The sequence below is a fragment of the Glycine soja genome, chromosome 14 (genome assembly GCF_004193775.1).
Source record: "Glycine soja cultivar W05 chromosome 14, ASM419377v2, whole genome shotgun sequence".
In the NCBI taxonomy this organism is placed as follows: Eukaryota; Viridiplantae; Streptophyta; class Magnoliopsida; order Fabales; family Fabaceae; genus Glycine; species Glycine soja.
Window position 1 is genome coordinate 37,644,595 of NC_041015.1, and position 21,541 is coordinate 37,666,135.

General features: G+C 39.7%; 1 pseudogene; it reads left to right on the top strand.

Moving 5' to 3' along the window:
- LOC114383471 overlaps window positions 1-19,272 on the top strand; it is a 55,252-nt pseudogene extending 35,980 nt beyond the window's left edge.
- The last annotated feature ends 2,269 nt before the right edge of the window (window positions 19,273-21,541 follow it).

Consider the following 21,541-nt stretch of genomic DNA (forward strand, 5'->3'; position numbering starts at 1 on the left):
AAACACCTCTTTTCGACTTCCGCCACATTACGGAATTTCACGGATCGCGCAAGCCTGCTTCCTTTTGATTTCCAAGACATCTCGGGACTTCATTTATTGTGCAACCAAGGACACCAAGTACCTCAAAGCGGCTAACCAAAGGTTGCATGTCATCAAGTAATAATCCCCGGACGAAATTAGGATATGACAGAAAGGAAAACGTTAGAAAAACCAAAGGAAACCGGTCATGAAGAATATTCCAGATTCGAGAGTTATCTTTACGTTTGAGGAAGGTATTAGCACCTTTCACGTTTGTCCCAAAGGACAACAGCCTTAGATTTGAATTGTGTGAAATTATGTATTTAAACCTTTATTTCTTTTTTATTTTTGAGGTCGACAAAGGCGAGGCTCTTGCTCCTACGTACCCTCCATCGAAGAGGAAATCAGACCTACGTAGTTCTTTCAAAAGGGACGAATCAAGTGGTTCTTTTTACTTGAAAAGGGGTCATTTAAGGCGTTGGACCTTAAAACGTTTTTTTTAGTTATTTTTGCGGACAAAGCTTGATTTTGTGAGTTGATTTTAGCCTTAGTTTCACTTTGGTTATTAGTCAATTCAATTAAGAAGAGAACGTCCGATTGATTTCTTTTGTTTTATTTTACTAAAAAGATATTTTTTTATTATTATATTATTATTTTACCTCTTTTTTGGTTTCCAACGTGGTTACGGCACGACCGAACGGTCGGATTTCATTTTAACAGAAATTAACAGATATTACAATTCAAATGATCGGTGGAAATTTATTTTATTTTTTGATTAGGCGAGAAAATGACTTAAATAAATAACTAAAGCACGTCAAAAGGGGGTACGGAAAGTAAACGAAATGAAAATAAAAGTACGTGAAACAAATGGGGACCACCAAGGGTACATAGAATGAATTAAAAAAGTTTGATTTCGGGAACTTACCCGTTGAAGACCGTAGAACAACGAAGAACGAACGAAATATGGCGGAAAATCTTCACGGAATCACCCACGGAAATGTTTCGGACGCGTTATGGAAGCGCCTCGGCATGGATTTTCTTCACGGAAACGATTTTTCTCACTAATTTCAAGTGATCCTTAGATACCAGGAGGGCTGAACGTTTTTCTTCTTCCCTCCTCCCCCTATTTATAGGAAAATGAGGGAGGAGCTTGCCATCCAGCTCGCCCAGGCAAGCTCGGTGGTGCCTTCTGGAGGAACATCCTGGAAGGCCCAAGTGGGCCTGGTTGCTATTTGCACCCCTATGTTTACTAAATACACCCCTACCTTTTTTGTTGATTCTTTTTCCGTAACGTTATAGAAATTTACAAATTTCGTAACGATACTTGTTTTTCTTCCGTAATGTTACGGAACCTTACGGATTATGTAATCATCCCTTTTTTGGCTTTCGGAATGTTACGGATTGTGTAACAATGCTTTCTTTTGATTTCCGACATGTTACAAAACTTCACGAATCGTGCAACAATGCTCTCTTTTTACTTCTGGCACGTTATGGAACTTCACGTATTGTGCAACAATGGGTGCCAAGTACCTCGAAGCGGTCAAGCAAAGGTTGCATGCCATCAACAATGGTCCCCGGATGAAATTAGGGTATGACAGTTGCCCCTCTTTACTTACCTTTTATAGGAGATAGGAGGAAAGTAAAGATAAAACACTGATTTCGTCTGTCTTAGCCCTTTTCCGTAATTAATCTATGATGACCCCTGAAGGCCATCCTTTGCCCATCATGGGAATTTAATTGATCTCAATCACAATAGTCCCAACCCAAAACGATTTGAAATAAGTGACTCCCGTCTCTCCTTCTTCTTTCTCTACACAACACAAAACAAAACAAACAACAAACAAAAATAACATAATATATACGTATACACATGTTTAGTGAAGGAACCGATTGGGAAAATAACAAAAAAAACATATTTTCCCCTCACCGGAGGCTCCGTACTTGATAACGGAGGATGCATGAATGACAATCAATTCATGGGGCTCCGAATAAGATGGTGGAGGATGCATGAACAGCACTAGGCAATCAATTCATGGGGCTCCGGACTCGATGGTGGAGGATGCATGAATGGCAATCAATTCATGGGGCTCCGAATAAGATTTGATGGTGGAGGATGCACGAACAGCGCTCGGCAATCAATTCGTGGGGCTCTGGACTCGATGGTGGAGGATGCATGAATGGCAATCAATTCATGGGGCTCCGAATAAGATGGTGGAGGATGCACAAACAGCGCTAGGCAATCAATTCGTGGGGCTCCGGACTCGATGGTGGAAGATGCATGAATGGCAATCAATTCATGGGGCTCCGAATAAGATTTGATGGTGGAGGATGCACGAACAGTGCTAGGCAATCAATTCGTGGGGCTCCAGACTCGATGGTGGAGGATGCATGAATGGCAATCAATTCATGGGGCTCCGAACAAGATTTGATGGTGGAGGATGCACGAACAGCTCTAGGCAATCAATTCATGGGGCTCCGAACAAGATTTGATTTTAGGACCGAATGGTCCACTGGGTTCTTTCACCTAAAAGGCGAACATGCTTTAGCAAGGAAAAATAAATCATTGACGAGAGCACCATATTTTATCGAAACAATATACTTATGCCAAAATAGTTTTCCTTGTAATCGAAAATGAAGGGTAGGATGTCAACGTTTAGCTTTTAAATGAACATTTAAGGGAAACGTCGGGTCAAACTGAAACTGGGAATAAAATCACTCATGGTGTATAAAAACTCATACAGGTAAGTGTTTTACCCTAATTCCAAACCATAGCTGCACCATGACTTTATTTTGCACATGATTTCCTATCGAACCAAAAGATTACACGCGCGATCCAGAGCTGGGCAAGGGAAGACGATCCATCGGTCGTGACCCTAGCCTATACTTGCATCCGTCCCTAAGTACCTGAAAGTAGGAAACAACATTGCGCGGCAAACTGTGGTCGCGTTACCGTTTTACCTTGATTGGTTTCTGCCTTTAGCTTCGTCCCGACATCTGGCCACTGCCTAAGACGATTCTGCCCCTGTTATCACAAAATATGCATGCGTATGTGTATGCATGAGTGTTTTCAAATGCAACAATCTTCTTAGTGAAAGCTAGTTAGGTTCAGTTTTAATTAAGCGCTTGGGGCACCCCATGAACTGAGCGAAAGGGCTCAGGATATCACAAACTGCACATGGTTTAAAACCAAAGTCAGGACTGAAGCCTCAAACCCATGTTCTCTTCTTTTAAAAAACTATGACGAGAAAATTACAGCAGACAGGAATCCCTGGGGGAAACCTAGAAGAACACACAAAAATAAAAGAACATGCAGTGATTTCCTCAATAGCCCCAGATCTTAAGCGTAGTATCGCTTGGCAACATCGGAGTTCACGGGTGAGGGTAGCTCCTCGCCATCCATGTTGGTGAGCACCAGAGCCCCTCCAGAAAAAGCCCTTTTCACAACGAAAGGCCCTTCGTAGTTCGGGGCCCACTTCCCTCGATTATCTTTAGCAGCGTGAGATATCTTTTTCAGCACAAGGTCCCCCTCGTTAAAATTGCGCAGGCGAACCTTCTTGTCGAACGCGTTTTTTATCCTTTGTTGATATAGGCGCCCATGGCTCATGGTCGTCAAACGCTTACCTTCGATAAAGTTGAGTTGGTCGTAGCGGGTTTGAGCCCACTCTGATTCTTCTAGGCCCGATTCCGCTAGTATCTTCTGGGAAGGGACCTCTACCTCAAATGGGAGTACCGCTTCCATCCCATAAACCAAGGAGTTCGGCGTTGCCCCAGTAGAAGTTTGTACCGAGGTTCGATATCCATGCAGGGCAAAAGGCAACATCTCATGCCAATCTTTGTATGACACCATCATCTTCTGAATAATCTTCTTAATATTTTTATTTGTAGCCTCCACAGCCCCATTCATCTTTGGCCGATAGGGGGTGGAGTTATGATGCTGGATCTTGAAATCCTCGCACATTTCCTGCATCATTTTGCTATTCAGATTGGTGCCATTGTCAATAATGATTTTTCTAAGGAGTCCGTATCGACAAATCAGTTCCCTCTTTATGAATATGACCACCACGCTCCTCGTGACATTGGTATAGGAAGCTCCTTCGACCCATTTGGTGAAATAATCTATCGCCACGAGAATGAAATGATGATCGTTCGAAGCCTTGGGTTCGATGGCCCCTATGACATCTATCCCCTACATGGAAAAAGGCCAAGGGGCGGACATGACATTCAGAGGATGTGGCGGAACATTGACATTGTCTGCATACGCTTGACATTTATGTCATTTCCTTACATGGGTGTAGCAATCGCTTTCTATAGTGAGCCTGTAATAACCTGCTCTAAGGATCTTCCTGGCCATAGCATGCACATTAACATTGTTAGACAAGTGGCCTCATATATCTTAAGAAGGGGGGGTTGAATTAAGATATTACAAACTATTTCCCCAATTAAAATTCTATTTCACTTTCTATACAAGTTACAAATTCCCTTAACAATGAACTTCTTAAATATTGATTCAAATAGAACAATCTGAATATAAATATAAAACAATAATAAATAAAAGAGTTTAAGGGAAGAGAAAGTGCAAACTCAAATTTATACTGGTTCGGCCACACCCTTGTGCCTACGTCTAGTCCCCAAGCAACCCGCTTGAGAGTTCCACTATCTTGTAAAATCCTTTTACAAGTTCTAAACACACAAGGACAATCCTTCCTTTATGTTCAGAATTCGTTTACAACAAGAGACCCTCGGTCCCTTAATCCCTTAGAGAATTAGAAAGAGAAGAAGAATGAATCTCTCTTGAAAGAGATAGATTTTACAATCTGAGCACTCTAATGATTCCTTAATGAATTTCAATTGGATTGGCCATGGAATTCTTAAGAGGATAAAATGATTTTGCTCTTTGAGAGAATAAACACTTGTTGTTCTGAAAAACTCTGAGCAAATTCGTGTTCTAAGTCACATATATATAGACCATTGGTGGTCATGTAAAAACCATTTGAGAAGTTGTGACTCTTAGAAATATTTTTCTGAAAATCTTGTCTGGTAATCGATTACAGGATTTGTGTAATCGATTACAGCTTTTAAAATTTGAATTAAAACGTTTATTAACTGCTGGTAATCGATTACCAATATTGTGTAATCGATTACACAGTCTAAAATTTGAATTCAAATATTTAGTAGTTGTTGCAAATCATTTTTGGCCACTGGTAATCGATTACTAGAGAGTAAATATCTTGAAAAACACTTTTTAACTTAAATTACTTGGCCAAACCTTTTGCTAAATCAATTAGGAATTCCCTTCCTAAAATACTAGTGATCATCTTGATGTTGTGGCTTGTATTCTTGAATCATTGTCTTGAATTTAAACTTGAAAAGCCCATTACTAGTGATCATCTTGATGTTGTGGCTTGTATTCTTGAATCATTGTATTGAATTTAAACTTGAAAAACCCATTTGCATCATTTGCATAAATCATCATGATCATCATCAAAACACCAAAGACATTTGCTTCTACAATCTCCCCCTTTTTAATGATGACAATATAAGTCCTGAAATCAAGATTCAAGCAAGCAATGTATATCTATAAAATTTGTGTTCACTCCCCCTATGTTTTGGAATTGATGATCACTTGATTTCTAAGCTTTTTCTAAGCCTTTCTACACCCCATTTTTCTCCCCCTTTGGCAACATCAAAAAGCCAAAGTACTTGGGAATCAAACCAGATATAATAATGAAGTGGAAACAGATCAATATCAAAGTATAAGGCATAACCAACCAAACTCACAAATAAGACATAACCAAACCAGAATCCAAACAGTTCAAAATTCAAAACCACATAGTATCAAAGGATAAAAGTCTGAAATCCAAATACTACAAGATAAATAAAGTACTGAACATAATAATCTAAGTAGCATAGCCAAAATACACGGCTTATAAGAGACATAGAATTAGAAACTAAATTCTAAGAAGGTGGAGGTGGTGGTGGAAGATCGAAACTCTGACGAATGTAACCCACATCCTCTTCAAGCTGTGTGAGGCGAATATCCATGCCGGCAAAACGTGTATCCAATGAGTCGAAACGTTCACCAACATAAGAATGAAGACCCCGTAATTCGGAAAGGACTTCATTCTTGAGTGCTGAATCATCTCGCTGAGGAGGAGGTGAAGGAGTACGCTCATCTTGAGGAGGGAGTGCGTCTTTCTTCAGCCATTGACCATTCCGATCCTTACGGTATCCAAAGGAAGTCACTGCACTAGCACCAATTGCAAAGGAACGCTTGACTTGAACAAATGGTTCATCATCAAGCGGAATTTGAAAATGACGCAGAAACAAAGTTATCAATTGAGGGTAAGGGAGAGGTGCATTGGCCCGTAATGCCTTAAGCATTCGGTACCGAACCAAGTGGGCCCAGTCGATCTGACAACCGGTAAGGAAAGCCCACATCAGAATCAAATCCTCCTCAGAGGCTTGTGCTAAATTTGAAGACCGGGGAAGCAAAATTCTAACAATTATATAGTTCATGATGCGATTATCAAATGTTAATGACCCGGCCAGCAATCTATCGGTCATTTCAGCCAGGTCATTGCAGACCATACGGCGAGCATCATGACTAGAATAATCAAATTTCCAGTCATCAACAATGGTGCCCTCAAAAGGTGCACCTTGACTGGGTAAATGAGTTAAAGAAAAGAACAATGACTGATCAATGATCATAGGAATACCATGCACCTTAGAGGAAATAATGCCATCCTGAATTTTTAAATTGCAGTAGAAGACCTTTACAAGTTCAGGATAATGTGGCAATTTTAATGACATGAAATCAACCAGGCCAGAATTTTTTGAAACACTTGATAGCAATCAAACGTTTCATCATTAAAGAAATCTACGTCTAGGTACTTAGGGTCTAAGATGATCCTAGAAGAAAATTGAGAAAGGTACCGTAGACGCTGATCATCGGATGAAAACAATGTGGATGATCTTTGAGATGACAAAGAGGGATGAATAGGTGTTGTGGGTGCTTCGGATGGTCCGTGGCGGCGATGGGCAGTAGCAGCGGCGGTGGAGGATGATCCCTTTCTCTTCTTCGATGGTTCTGCCACTTGATGAAGTTTTAGTGGATTTCAATCGGTGGAAGTGAAAGAGGAAGATTGGGCTTTACGGGACGTGATTTGGTGAAGATTTGAGTAAGATACGAAGGTTGGAAGATTTAGGTATGGAGGAGGCACGAGGAGAGGCCTTGGCTACGCAGCAACACTGATTTCGTGAGTATTTATAGACGAGGACGAGTTGTAATCGATTACAAGGCTTGGTAATCGATTACAGGAGTAATAAGCCTTATGGTAATCGATTACAGGATGTTGTAATCGATTACAGGCTACCTGTTCTTGTGTAATAGATTACACTGGATGGTAATCGATTACCAGAGCATAAACTAGGCTAGTTTCTAAAAAAAATACCTATGTCTATGCTAAATACATCTAATATGATTAATTATCACTACTAATGCACTTAATTCAATCATTCAACTATAAAACACACAGGAATTCATAAATTCTATCATAATAACAAGAATTTAAATAAAATCAATCAAAGTAACATATAAACAATCAATCATAAGAGTAAATTAATCAATCAATCCTTATTTTTCTAAATCAATAACATCTAAGAGGCCTAATTCCCTTCTAATAGAGAAGAATGCTTCTTTGGGGAGAGGTTTTGTGAAAATATCAGCAAGTTGATTCTTAGTATCAACAAACTCTAATACACAATCTCCCTTTAGGACATGATCTCTAAGAAAATGGTGCCTAATTTCTATATGTTTAGTTCTAGAGTGTTGAACTGGATTCTTGGAGAGATTAATTGCACTTGTATTATCACATCTAATAGGTATATGGTCAAGAAGAATTCCATAATCAGAAAGTTGTTGCTTCATCCATAAGATTTGAGCACAACAACTGCCGGCAGAATTATATTCCGCTTTTGCAGTGGATAAAGCAACACTATTTTGTTTCTTACTGTGCCAAGAAACTAGAGCAGATCCAATGAATTGACAAGTTCCACTAGTGCTCTTTCTATCTGTTTTAGAACCGGCAAAGTCTGAATCAGAATATCCAATTAAGGTGCATGTGGAATTTCTAGGATACCATAAACCTATGTTTGTAGTGCCTACCAAATATCTAATGATTCTTTTAACAGCACTAAGATGTGATTGTTTAGGATTTGATTGAAATCTAGCACACATACACACACTAAACATTATATCAGGCCTGCTAGCAGATAAATAAAGAAATGATCCGATCATACCTCGATATTGCTTAACATCTATTGACTGACCGGTTTCATCTTTATCTAGATAGCAAGCAGTGCTCATTGGTGTAGCCATGTGCTTAGCATTTTCCATGTCGAATTTGTGGATGAACTCTTTGCAATACTTGGATTGATTGACAAAGATACCATCCTTAGTTTGTTTAATTTGTAATCCAAGAAAGAAGATAAGTTCTCCCATCATTGACATTTCAAACTCACTTTGCATGTCATGGGAGAATTCCTTGCACAACAATTTGTTAGTGGATCCAAAAATAATGTCATCAACATAAATGTGAACTAGTAAAATATCATGTGATTTTCTCTTTATAAAAAGAATAGTATCCACTTTTCCTCTAGAAAAGTCCTTTTCTAAAAGGAACTTACTTAGACGCTCGTACCAAGCCCTAGGGGCTTGTTTCAAGCCATATAAAGCCTTTTTCAATTTATAAACATGATTTGGCTTATCCAATATTTCAAAACCTGGTGGTTGTTCAACATATACTTCTTCTTGAATTAAGCCATTTAGAAAATCACTTTTAACATCCATTTGATAAAGCTTAAATTCATTATGGATGCATATGCTAAGAGCATTCTAATGGCTTCTAATCTAGCAACTGGAGCATATGTTTCCTCATAATCTATACCTTCTTCTTGATTATATCCTTTTGCAACTAATCTAGCCTTATTTCTAATGATTATTTCATGTTCATCTAACTTATTTCTAAATACCCATTTTGTTCCTATGATGGGATAATTTTTAGGTTTCTCTACAAGTTCCCACACATTGTTTCTTTCAAATTGATTCAGTTCTTCTTGCATGGCAATAATCCAGCTATCATCTACTATGGCTTCTTTTATATTTTTAGGTTCAATCATAGATACAAAAGCCATATTATTGCATAAATCTTTAAGAGAATGTCTAGTTGTTACCCCTTTTGAGATATCACCAATAATGTTGTCAAGGGGATGATCTTTTGAAGCTTTCCATTCTTTTGGAAGTTCATCATTGGATTTGACTTCTTCTGGAGGATCTTCATTGCTTCCTTTACCTTTTCCTTTAGAATCTTGTCCATGAATATGCATTTGTTCTAAAGATTCTGCAATATCATCTAGCATATTCTTTCTTGACAAGATAGCATTAGATTCATCAAAAGTAACATGAATGGATTCTTCAATATTCATAGTTCTTTTATTATATATCCTATATGCTTTGCTTTGTAACGAATATCCAAGAAAGATGCCTTCATCAGATTTTGCATCAAATTTTCCTAGATTATCTTTACCATTATTAAGCACAAAACATTTGCAACCAAAAACATGTAGATGTGAAATGTTGGGTTTTCTACCATTATATAACTCATATGGGGTTTTCTTTAAAATGGGTCTTATTAAGGCCCTATTCATGATGTAACATGCAGTATTGACCGCTTCAGCCCAAAAATATTTTGGAAGAAAAGTATCATTTAATAAAGTTCTAGCAATTTCTTCCAATGACCTATTTTTCCTCTCAACAACTCCATTTTGTTGAGGGGTTCTAGGTGCAGAAAAATTGTGTTCAATACCATGTTCTTCACAAAATGATTCAAAATCTTTGTTTTCAAACTCACCCCCATGATCACTTCTAATAGATGCAATCTTAAGATTTTTCTTGTTTTGTATAACTTTAGCAAGTTTTCTAAATGCTTGGAATGCATCACTTTTATGAGTAATAAATAATGTCCAAGTATATCTAGAGAAATCATCAACTATAACAAGAGCATAGTAATTTCCTCCAAAACTCATGGTTCTAGATGGACCAAATAAATCCATATGCAATAATTGTAAGGGTTGAGTGGTTGAAACAATATTTTTAGGATTGAATGAGACTCTAGTTTGTTTGCCCTTTTGACATGCATCACATAGTTTATCTTTTTCAAATTTCAATTTAGGCAAACCAACTACTAAATCTTTTGAAATTAATTTGTTTAAGTGATCCATGTTTATGTGAGCAATTCTTTTATGCCATAACCATGGATCATCATCTTTGCTAAGAAAACAATGATTGTTATCTAGTTTTAGGCTTAAGTCTATCATGTAGACATTGTTGACTCTATGTCCTACATGCTTTATATTAATGTCATGCTTATGTTCTATAAGACATTTTTGAGAATCAAATGATACTAGATAGCCTTTGTCACATAATTGACTAACACTAAGAAGGTTGTGCTTAAGACCTTCAACAAGTAGAACATTTTCAATGGAGTTTGAGGAATTTGTACCTATTTTACCAACTCCAAGGATTCTACCTTTGTTGTTGTCACCATATGTTACATGCCCACTTTTCTTGGGAGAGATATGTGTAAACTTTGATGCATCTCCAGTCATATGTTTTGAGCATCCGCTATCTATATACCACTTCTTTCTCAAAGACACCTACATAATCAAGTTTTTGACTTAGGTACCCAAACTTTATTGGGTCCTTGTGTGTTAGTGTAAACTGAGGATCCTTTTGGGACCCATATCATTTTAATGTTGTTGTAGTTTTTCTTAAAGTAGCAAGTAGATATGTCATGTCGTTTTCTTCCACAGTAAAAACAAGTGATAGAACTAGAATTATATTTTTGTGTGGAAGTAGAGAAGTTTTTATGAAATTTTTGTTGTTTTTCATATTTATATCCTAGTCCAGCCTTATTGGAGACATATCTTTGTTTTACTAATATGACATCTAAATTATTTTTACTATAAGAAAATTTGGCAAGTGAGTTTTTCAACTCTTTAATTTCTTTTTCATACTTTTCACAACATCTACAAGAATCTGATATTTTCTTGTCAGAAATAATAGAGATATGAACTTTTTCATTTGATTTAGAAATTGAGACTTCATTTCTAAGATGATCTAATTCTTTGTTTAATTTTGAAATTTCATTTTCTAAATTTGAAATTGTTTTCTTAGAAGATGAAACTAACTTTGCAAGTTTAATTGACTCTTTATGCAAATCAGCAAATGCATCTTGTAATTCATCAAAAGAAATGGATAAGTTATTTGAAGATGTTACCTCTTCATCACTTTCATAACTTTTAGCCATTAGGTAGAGGTTTATCTCTTCATTTTCTGAATCTTCAGAAGATTCCATATCATTTTCATCCCATGTGATGTATGCTTTCTTCAATTTCTTTTCACTAAAACTTTTCTTTTCAGACTTCTCCATCTTTTTCTTGAAGATGGGACAATCAACCCTCATATGTCCAGGTTGATTGCACTCAAAGCACTTTGGAGTAGAGGATGTAGTTTATGTCCTTCTTTTAGATTTAAAATTGGGTCGCCTTTGATTTCCTCTTACTTAAAGAAACTTGTTGAATCTTTTTACAAAAAGGCTTAGATCATCATCTTCATCTAGATCATTTTCCTTATCACTTTCTTCTTGGATTGAAGATGAGGCTTTAAGAGCAATTCCCTTCTTTTTCTTGTCATTTTCTTCATGTTGGCATAATCTCAATAATTCCATTTCGTGTTCCTGTAACTTTCCAAATAGAGTAGCGAGAGACATGTTAGATAAATATCTTGATTCAGTAATGGCTGTTACTTTAGGTTGTCATTCTCTGCTTAAACATCTTAACACTTTGTTTATGAGATCTTCATTTTGAAATTCTTTCCCTAAGGCTGCAAGATGATTTACTATATGTGTAAATCTCTTTTGCATGTCTTGAATGCTTTCATTTGCATTCATCCTGAATAGTTCATATTCATGAGTTAATGTGTTTATCCTAGATCTTTTAACATTTGTAGTTCCTTCATGTGTTAATTGTAGAGTGTCCCACATTTCCTTAGTACTCTTACAATTTGAAACCCTGAAATATTCATCCATTCCCAGGGCAGATGTTATTATGTTTTTGGCTTTTAAATTGTATTGTACTCGTCTTCTATCCTCTTCAAACCATCTATCTCTAGGTTTTTCTATTGTTATGCTTTCACTTGATGTGCTTCCATCTATTGTAATTCTTTCTACTGTGGTGGGTATATAAGGCCCTATTTCTATGGCTTCCCAAATTGAGATTTCTGCCACTTCCCGTGCCTACGTTTAGTACTCAAGCAACCCACTTGAGATTTCCACTATCTTTGTAAATTCCTTTACAAAGTCTGAACCACACAGGGACAACCCATCCCTTGTGTTCAGATGCTTTACAACAAGAGACTTACAATCTCTTAACCAATCTCATTGAATAAGAAGAATGGAAGAAGAATTCTCTCTTCAAGAGAAGAATATTACAATGAAGATCATGTAAGAATCCTTATAGATTTTGCAAGTGTTTGGTCAATGATTTCTTTTGAGAGAGCATTTGACAACGAAGTTCTTTTGGAATCTCTCTCATTGTCTTTTGAGAGGATAAGACATTTTTGCCAAGCAAAACTCTCTCTTCAATTTCGTCCCAAGTCACACATATATATAGGCCTTTGATGGCCATTCAAAATCCAAATGATAAGATGTGACTGTTGGCGATATTCCTTGAAAATCCTCTCTGGAAATCGATTACAGAATTAGTGTAATCGATTACACAATTGTTTTTCTTGAACAATTGTGACCCTTCATTTAAAATTTGAATTCCCAACATTCAGAGTCTCTGGTAATCGATTACATATGATGTGTAATTGATTACACACTTTCAAACCATTGGTAATCGATTACATGTGCCTTGAATGACTTGAAACCTTTCATTGTGAGGCAAGACTTGATCTTGAAGAAATCTTGAATCAAGGCTTTGTTTGTTGAAACAATATTGTATTAATCTTGAAGCAAAATGAGCCTTGTTTGATTCTTCTTTTGACATCATCAAAATACATTCACAGGCATGTGTCCCAAATGAACCCCCATGGACTTCCTTAATCATGTAGTTCGCCTCTTTGGCATCTACGCATCGTAGGAGGGTCATGTCATGGTTTCATTTGTATAGGACGGTACCACTCACAAAGAAACCAATAGCCAATCTCCTTAACGTTCTTTTGTCATTGTCGAAAATCCCTAGTGGATATTCTTTGTTCTCGACATACTGTTTGATGTCGAAATACCACGGTTTCACATTTCGCTCTTCCTCTATCGCACAACAATGTGCCAGCTTGCCCTGAGATCTGAATTCAATGTACGGCAGATCCCCGTGTGGGGCCAGTTGAAACATGGATGCCAAGGTGGCCAGGCCATTTGGTTCTCTTCACGAGGTATGTGGTGGAAAGAAATGTCATCAAAGAATTCGGCTAACTTCAATATATAAGTTTGATAAAGTATCAATTTTTGATTCCTAGTTTCCCATTCTCCTCTCAACTGACGTATTACCAATGTCGAGTCTCCATACACTTTGAGTAGCTTTACGTCAAAATCAATGGCAGGTTGAATCCCAAGGGCGCACGCTTCATATTCGGCTATGTTGTTGGCACAATCGAAACCCAGCCTGGCCGTGAAAGGGATACATTGATCATCTGGGGATATAAGGACTGCCCCTACTCCATGGCCCAAAGCATTAGATGCCCCATCGAAACAAACAATCCATTTGTCTATATCATCGTGCGTCCGCTTATCTTCGAATAGGACCATGATGTCTTCATCCGGGAACTCAGGGTGCATCGGCCGATAATCTTGGAGGGGTTGTTGGGCCAAATAATCCGCCAAGGCGCTTCCCTTTATCGCCTTTTGGGTGACATACACAATATCGAATTCAGATAGTAGTACCTGCCACCTAGCGATTCATCCCGTGAGGGCCGGTTTCTCAAATATGTATTTCATGGGATCCATTTTGGAAATAAGCCACGTGGTATGACTGAGCATGTACTGCCTAAGACGATGTGACGCCCATACCAAGGCGCAGCACGTCCTTTCCAACATTGAGTAATTCATCTCACAGGCGGTAAACTTCTTGCTTAAATAGTAAATGGCTTGTTCCTTCTTCCCAGAGTCATCATGCTGACCCAGCACGCACCCCATAGACTCGTCTAATATAGTCATGTACAAGAAAAGAGGTCTTCCTATTACAGGTGGCATGAGCACCGGGGGATTCGCGAGGCTCTGTTTGATTTTTTTGAAAGCCTCTTGGCAGTCGCTATTCCACAGGACCGCCTGGTTTTTACGCAATAGTTTGAAGATGGGCTCGTAGGTAGGGGTGAGTTGCGAGATAAATCTTGCAATGTAATTCAACCTGCCCAGGAAACCTCGAACCTGCTTCTCCGTGTGTGGCTCTGGAATTTCAAGAATAGCCTTCACTTTCTCGGGATCTATCTCTATCCCTTTCTGGCTCACGATAAAACCCAACAACTTTCCCGACTTTACGGTGCACTTGGCGGGATTTAGTTTCAGTTGGTATTTCCGTAGCCTTTCAAACAGCTTAAGTAGATTGATGAGGTGTTCTTCCTCGGTCCGAGATTTGGCAATCATGTCATCTACATAGACTTCTATCTCTTTATGCATCATGTCATGGAATAAAGCTACCATGGCACGTTGATAGGTTGCCCCAACATTTTTTAGCCCGAAGGCCATCACTTTGTAGCAGAATGTTCCCCATAGGGTGACGAAAGTGGTCTTCTCCACATCTTCGGGTGCCATTTTTATCTGGTTATACCATGAGAAACCGTCCATAAATGAGAAAAGGGCGAACTTAGCTGTATTATCTACTAGTATATCAATGTGTGGTAAGGGAAAATTGTCTTTAGGACTGGCTCGATTTAAATCCCGATAGTCTACGCACATTCGCACTTTGCCATCCTTTTTGGGGACAGGGACAATGTTGGCTACCCACTCCGGGTATCGAGCCACAGCCAAGAAACATGCATCGAACTGCTTTCTCACTTCTTCTTTAATTTTCAAAGACATTTTGGGTCTCATCCTTCGTAATTTTTGCTTAACCAGGGAAGACCCAGGATTCAATGGCAACCTATGCTGCACAATGCCGAGGTCCAGACCTGGCATGTCTTGGTACGACCATGCGAAGATGTCTTGATATTCTTCAAGAAGGGTTACCAAGTCTCGGCGGATAGGTGCGGTCATACCGATTCCTACTTGCACTTCTTTCTTTCCCTCTCCGGTCTCTAAGTCTATCGACTCGGTTTCCTCTTGGTGAGGCTTCATTTCGCGTTCTTCCTGAGCGATCAATCTCTCCAACTCTGGTGAAAGGACATCCTCTTCCTCTTCTTCGTTTATTGTTTGACTTACTTCTCGGTCAAAATCGATTATCAAACCCTCGTTGTTAGGATCCTCAAAGGATCGATCCTCACATCTATACCATTCAAGACAAAAAACAAAAACATGCAAAATGATATGAGAAAAGGTGGAATCGCAAGAACAGATGAAACAAGATCTCTTTGTTATTTAATAAGGTAGGTTTCACAAAACAAAAGAGAAAGGAATCTATAGCCTCCAATTACATTGAATCAGCGGTATATACTTCCGACTGGCTCATCACGTGCCAGTTCCCCACTTGGAAATTGGGATGGCACGGTCACACGAAACTCGGCGGATCTTGTGGAGCCTCTTCTCCTATTGCCGCCACTTCTTCCTCGAACATTATCCCGGCACTTGTGAAACACTGGCTAACATGACCGGGTCATGCCCTATCTGCCCGGAGTCTTGATGGTGCATTCCTTCTTCCAGGTTTCCCGGGTTCATACCTCAACCCATATTTGTACGGGTTACCCCTAATGTCAACCACATCGGCATTCACGTGGCTGTCCTTGCCCAGACCCATTCCGAGCTCATAACCGTGCCTGAGCATTACCCGCGCCACCATCAGGACCGCATTAGAGAGACAAGGTAGCAATGGACTTGTTTCCACAGAGGCACAACTTACCACCTCGAAGGATTGGAAAGTTGTTTCCAATGATTCCTCCATTGCCTCTACATATGGTGCTGAGGAGGGGCAGCTTACCAACATATCCTCTTTGCCCGACACTATCACCAAGAGTCCACCAACCGCGAACTTCAATTTCTGGTGAAGCGTCGAAGGGACCACTCCTAGTGCGTGAATCCATGGCCTCGCCAAAAGGTAGCTGTAGGCGGGATTTATGTCCATCACTTGGAAAACCACATTGCAAGTGTGGGGGCCTATCTGAATGGGGATATCAATTTCCCCATCACCTCCCGCCGACTACCGTCGAAAGCTCGTACTACCATCGAACTCGGTTTTAGACGTGACGCATTAACAGGAAGTTTCTCCAAGGTGGTCTTTGGCATCACATTTAAACTTGAACCATTATCGATGAGTACCTTAGCGATGACATGGTCCATGCATCTAACAGACACATGTAGAGCTTTGTTGTGCCCTCTCCCCTCAACTGGAATCTCTTCTTCCGCGAACGCTATATAGTTATTGGTAATTATGTGATTAGCAATGCCTTCAAAACCCTCGACTGAGATGTCGTGTGCTACGTGGGCTTCGTTGAGGACCTTTATCAATAGTCCACGATGAGGCACAGAGCTTATGAGCAGTTCGAGCAAGGAGATCCTTGCTGGAGTTTTATTCAATTGCTCAACTACTTTAAACTCACTTTGTTGAATGAGACGAAGGAACTCATGAGCCTCTTCCAAGGTCACCGCCTTTCCTTGGAGACCTTCCTTCTTTTCAACTCCCTTTACTACCGGGGGATCCATTTCTTTTGAGGGGGTGGCCGCGCCCGCGGACTCTTGGGTCATGGGTGCTTTCCCCTTGGAGGGAAATTCCGCTGAGTGAGGGGGAGCGAACACCTGGCCACTGCGGGTTACGCCACTAAGGCCGGTAATGTTGGTCACCTTGGCTGACAAGGAGTCAACCTCGGTTGCAGCCCCTTCTCCAAAAGCGGGAAGGGTATATTTCCATGGGATGGCCTTATTGCTTTGATTGGAAAATGGCGTCGGCTTGGGCACTATCGGGGGGTACTCGGACCTGGGGCCGGTCACATTCCTAGTGAAACATATTACTAGGGCTTTAGGGATTGGGGGAGCCTTCCAAAAGAGCAAATTGAAGTCTGGCAAGCAAATTGAAGTCCCTCCACCAGTAGCAGCACCTGCACTTGAACCTGTCAAGCTTCATACTACACCTGAAAAAGAGGATGACCTAGCTGCACAAAAGAGAAAGCTTCCTGATCATGAGGGAGCTAACAAAAATTTTCATGCAGATGGACCTTCTTCTAGTAGTTTTGATTTGCAGCAACCTCCTATCCCTCTTCCATTTCCACCTAGAGCAATTCCAAACAAAAAGATGGAAGAAGTGGATAAGGAGATCTTGGAGACCTTTAGGAAAGTAGAGGTGAACATACCTTTGCTAGATGCCATCAAGCAAATTCCAAGATATGTCAAGTTTCTAAAGGAGTTGTGCACCCACAAAAGGAGGCTCAAAGGCAATGAAAGGATTAGCATGGGCAGAAATGTGTCAGCATTGATAGGTAAATCTATTCCTCACATTCCTAAGAAATGTAAGGACCTAGGTAAGTTCTGTATACCTTGCATTATTGGGAACAACAAATTTGAGAATGCCATGCTAGATCTAGCATGCCTTTGTAACCTACGGATGTGGTGATTCACTTGGCAAATAGAAGTGTTGCTTACCCCACAGGTTTCATAGAGGATGTGTTGGTTCGGGTTGGTGAACTTATTTTTCCTGCTGATTTTTATGTTCTTGATATGGAAAAGGGATTTTCCCATGGTTCAGGTCCAATTATTTTAGGTAGGCCATTTATGAAAATAGCCCGAACCAAGATAGATGTTTATGCTGGCACATTGTCTATGGAATTTGGTGATATTGTAGTTCATTTTAACATTCTTGATGCCATGAAACATCCATCTGAGGATCATTCTAGATGTGGTGAAAAAGGGGGTGACCAAGCTCTTGCAAGCTGGAATCATCTACCCCATTTCTAACAGCCAGTGGGTGAGTCTAGTCCAAGTGGTTCCTAAGAAGATAGGCATCATAGTGATCAAGAATGAGAGGGATGAGCTTATCCCCACAAGAGTGCAGAACAGCTGGCGAGTCTGCATTGATTATAGGAGGCTGAACCAGGCAACCCAAAAAGATCATTTTCCTCTACCATTCATTGATCAAATGCTTGAGCGCTTGGCAGGTAAGTCTCATTACTATTTTCTTGATGGTTTTTCTGGTTATTTACAAATTCATATTGCTCCTGAGGATCAAGAAAAGACCACATTCACCTGTCCCTTTGGCACTTTTGCCTATAGGAGGATGCCCTTTGGCCTATGCAACGCCCCTGGTACCTTCCAACAGTGTATGCTTAGCATTTTCAGTGACTTTTTAGAGAGTTGCATAGAGGTGTTTATGGATGATTTTACTGTTTATGGATCCTCTTTTGATGCATGTTTGGATAGTTTGGATAGAGTTCTAAATAGATGCATTGAAACTAACCTTGTGCTGAATTTTGAAAAATGTCACTTCATGGTAGAACAAGGTATAGTTTTAGGGCATATCATTTCCAGTAGGGGCATAGAGGTAGACCCTACAAAGATAGCTGTTATTTCACAATTGCCTTACCCCTCTTGCATGTGAGAGGTTCATTCTTTTCTTGGCCATGCAGGGTTTTATAGGCGCTTTATCAAGGACTTCAGCAAAGTGGCCCTTCCACTATCCAATCTGTTGCAAAAGGAGGTGGAGTTTGATTTTCATGACCGGTGCAAAGAGGATTTTGATTGCCTCAAGCGTGCGTTGACTACCACCCCTATCATTCAGGCACCTGATTGGACAGCCCCATTTGAGTTGATGTGTGATGCATCCAATTATGCATTGGGGGTTGTCCTTGCTCAAAAGATTGACAAGCTACCTCGATTGATCTACTACGCTTCCAGAACTTTGGATGCTGCCCAAGCAAATTACACCACCACAGAGAATGAGCTATTAGTGATAGTTTTTGCTCTTGAGAAATTTTGTTCATATTTGCTTGGTACTCGTGTTATTGTTTATACTGACCATGCAGCTCTAAAGTACCTGTTGAAGAAGGCTGAATCAAAGCCTAGATTGATCAGGTGGATGCTTTGGCTCTAAGAGTTTGATTTGGAGATCCGTGATTGGAGCGGTGCACTGAACCTCGTGGCTGACCACCTGAGTAGGATTGAGCGTGCATCTGAGGACTCACCCATTCGGGATGATTTTCCGGATGACCATTTGTACATTCTATATAATATTTATGATTCCTTCCCCACTCCTTGGTTTGCTAATATTGTGAATTATTTGGCTGCTTCTATTTTTCCTCCCTTAGCATCTAAAGCTCAAACTGATAAAATTAAGAGCGATGCTAAGCATTATATTTGGGATGACCCCTATTTGTGGAAGTTGTGCAGTGACCAGGTTATTAGGAGATGCATTCCAGACCATGAGATTGACTCGGTCCTGCAATTTTGTCATTCTTCTGCTCTAGGTGGTCATCTTGGCATACAAAGGATAGCTCGTAAGGTGCTTGACTGCGGTTTCTATTGGCCCACCATCTTTAAGGATGCGTGGAGAATCTGTAGCACTTGTGAGCCTTGTCAGAGAGCAGGCGGCTCACTTTCATAGAGACAGCAAATGCCTCAACAACCCATGTTGTTCTGTGAGGTGTTTGATGTTTTGGGTATAGACTTTATGGGGCCTTTCCCTGTCTCTTTTGGTTTTGTTTATATTCTCCTTGTTGTTGATTATGTTTCAAAATGGGTGGAATCCAAAGCCACCAGAACTAACGATGCTAAGGTTGTTGTAGATTTTGTTAGATCTAATCTGTTTTGCAGGTTTGGAGTCCCTAGAGCCATCGTTAGTGATCAAGGCGCCCATTTTTGTAACAGATCCATGTATGCCTTGCACAAAAAGTATGGGGTCGTGCACAGAATTTTCACACCTTACCACCCCCAAACTAATGGGCAGGCTGAGATTTCAAACAGGGAGATAAAAAGGATCTTGGAGAAGATTTTGCAGTCAAACAGAAAGGATTGGAGCACCAGGTTGGATGATGCTCTTTGGGAGCATATGACTGCCTACAAAGCACCCATAGGAATGTCTCCTTATAGGGTTGTCTTTGGCAAGGCATGTCATCTTCCTGTAGAGATAGAGCATAGAGCCTACTGGGCTGTAAAGACCTACAACTTCTCTATTGATCAGGCTAGAGAGGAAAGGAAGTTGCAACTAAGTGAGCTAGATGAGATCCGTTTAGAAGCCTATCAGAATTCCAAATTCTACAAGGAGAAGACCAAGAAGTTCCATGACAGCTTGATAGCTAAGAAGGACTTCGTGGTTGGACAAAAAGTTTTATTGTATAACTCTAGGCTCGGACTCATGAGTGGTAAGTTGAGGTCAAAGTGGATTGGTCCTTTTGTGGTGACTAATGTTTTCCCTTATGGTACAATTGAGATCAAAAGTGAATCCACAGATAAGAGCTTCAAGGTCAATTGGCACCGGCTGAAACCATTCCTCACAAATCCCTCCTTGATGGATGTAGTGGTGGAGGAGACCTCCTTACTTCACCCTACTTCTCTTCTGCCATGACTTAAGGAGTTTTCTTTTTCTGTCTCCTTCTTTACTTTTATTGCACTTGTTCAAATTTATTTATTGTTCTGATTGCTCTTGATCTTATGATTGTGCTACATTGAGGACAATGTGTTGTTTAAGTGTAGGGGGGAGATTGTTCTTTGTTTGGGGTTTTCTAGGTTAATTTTGTTATTTTGGTTTTATGGAATTCTAGGTTATGTACAGGTAATGGGTAATTGTTTTTGAAATAGGAGTTTCTTGGCATTTTGGGAATTGAAATCCTTGTTTTTCTCTACATGTCAAGTTAGTTTTGAAAGGTTGAATTGAAAGTGATAGATTTACCCTTGGTGAGATTTTGAGCCATCATCATCTATTTTATTCGGTGTGTTTTGCCCCATTGATTGCTTGCACAATAGCCTTGGCTTGACTCTTGTTGATACTTCTTGGTTCACATGCATGTTGGGAGATGATTTAGGCATTTTGCTCTTATAAGCCTCTAGCCAAATGAGCCTACCTTGAATTAATTCCTTTGATAGCCCCTTTGAGCCTATGTTCCTCTTTCTTTGTTTTGAAGTTCATTACAAGCCTTAAGTGAAAAACCATGATCTCACCCTACCCTTAAGGAATTTTGGAGCTTTGGAATTTTTTTGGGAATAAGTGTGGGGGGGTATGTTTCATTGGATGATATGTTTTTTTTTTTGCCATGCTTGATGATGTATTTTTTGCCATGCTTAATGTATATACATATATTGCCTAATTGTTGCTTTATTTTTCAAATATTCAAAAT